The sequence below is a fragment of the Mizuhopecten yessoensis genome, unplaced genomic scaffold (genome assembly GCF_002113885.1).
Source record: "Mizuhopecten yessoensis strain PY_sf001 unplaced genomic scaffold, ASM211388v2 scaffold9311, whole genome shotgun sequence".
Lineage (NCBI taxonomy): Eukaryota > Metazoa > Mollusca > Bivalvia > Pectinida > Pectinidae > Mizuhopecten > Mizuhopecten yessoensis.
Window position 1 is genome coordinate 282,706 of NW_018407984.1, and position 2,309 is coordinate 285,014.

The following is a 2,309-nucleotide window of genomic DNA, read 5'->3' on the forward strand; positions in this document are numbered from 1 at the left end:
TGCTGCTATCAGAAACACCAGAAGGTCTCCAATCTATGCTGGACTCCCTACAGGATTATTGTAACACATGGGATCTGGAAGTCAACATATCTAAAACCAAAATAGTTGTTTTTAGAAATGGTGGTAACTTACGAAATAATGAAACGTGGTCTTATAAAGATACAAACATTGATATCGTGGATGAATTCAAATATCTAGGTATGCTTTTTCATTATAATGGAAAATTTCTTAAAACACAGAAGCATGTGGCTGATCAAGGAGGAAAGGCACTGTTCGCCTTAGCATCTTCTTTACGCAATTATTGTTTTAATATTGAAACTCAGTGTGCTATTTTTGACTCTTATGTAAACAGTATTTTGTGCTATGCCTCAGAAATCTGGGGATTTCACAAAGCACATGATGTAAATAAAGTTCATTTAAATTTTTGTAAAAAAATTCTTGGAGTCAGACAATGCACTAATAATGATCTGGTTTATTGTGAACTTAGTAGATTCCCCCATATAGTCCAAAGGAAACTGAGGATTTTTAAATACTGGTTAAAAGTGAAATGTAGCGATAACTGTATATTAAAAGCTTGCTATGACGAGCGTATAAGTGGTAATGATGACTGGTTAATTAATATTAGGCAAGAATTAGCTAGTATGGGTTTGGAGTATATCTTTGAGGAAAACTTACCTATTAATATTGCGGCAAAGATAATAGAACAAAGATTGCTCGATGTTTCACGACAAAGTATGTTAACAAATATTTCAAGTTCTTCAAAGGGGTATTTATATCAACATCTGATAGACAATGTCGACTTACAGTCTTATTTGCGTAAGCCAATCCAATCAAAATTCAAGCGTCAAATTATTCGCTATAGACTGTCCTCTCACAGTTTAAATATTGAGGTCGGGAGGCGGAATAATACAAACCGTCATAATCGACTGTGTACTAGATGTAATTTAGGCGACATTGAAGATGAGTTTCATTTTATTCTCAAATGTCCATTTTATGAAAATCTAAGGTTAAAGTACATAAAGAAATATTATCGTTTAAGTCCGAGTGTGTTTAAGCTAACTCAACTATTAAGTACCAATAATGTAAAGGAACTTTTTAATCTTGGAAAATATTTACATTTGGCAACAAGTGTACGTAAAGAGTCACTCTCCTCTTAACATATGTCCATATGTTATTCTGTATTGTATTGCATTAAATGTTGTACTTATCTTGTAATATATGTATTATACCCATGAGTCAGTTGACTCGAGGTTAATAAAATAATCTAATCTAAATGCTACAAAGCGAAAAGTTGCCAAATGGTCAAAAGATAGCGCAAGGGATACGTTACGGAATCATTGTCGCATAGACGTGTTACTTTCCCTTTGATCTAGCTATGGCATAACCACGGCTAATCTAATTCCGTGGTATAACCAACTTGTTTTACCAAGTTTTACCACGGACTTAGATTTTACTAATTACTAATTACTAATACCATATTCAAATACAGGAAGTTCAAACACATTTTATTAAGTAACATTGTTGCAAACAATTCAACAAATTTCGCCTTTACAGACAGGTTCTACGATCGATCTTTTTTCCGTTTGTAAGTTAAAGTCTTAGCATAAACTGGTACTAGTCGGTCTTGTAACTAATTAAAAGACACTTGGCAATTGTGAAACACATTTCTGGACATATTAGAAATATCAGCAAATGGAACATGGTCCTTTTCTGTAGGCATGCTAATATTCACATTAGAAGGCCTAATATCTGAGTTACCATTTTTGCATGTAGCGCGCTCAATTTTTACCATTTTCTGGATCACTTTCAATGCGAGTCATCAACCGAGACAAATGAATATCGTCCAGGTCGTCAAAGTCAAAGTGTGCCAAACCTGGCCTCGAGTTTGAGATGAAGTCCGACATTTTTTTATAATGACCAAATGTTCTCTTAAATTGTTACGTGACACTTTATGCGACAAGTCGGTTACATCATAGGCCTCGCAACATGTCAGTTATCGTACTCGAGGGCGGAGCTTACATCTCTCGCGCTATGCGCTCGAGAAGTAGCTCCGCCCCTCTCGTACAATAACTCACATATTGCTCGGTTCCTACAATATATAACATATTCCTCAGTATGATATAACCAATACTTATTGCCAGTGGGAAGTATTCAAAGCAGAAAATAACTGCCCTAGCAGTTGGTACGGTGCATGTATTCTTCCGGATAGCCGGTTAAGCTGAAATTAAATCGACAGAAATGCTAGCGCTGTTTATGTTATGAATAAATATCTAATACTATTAATCTCGCTAGTATCATTGTGTGAGTTT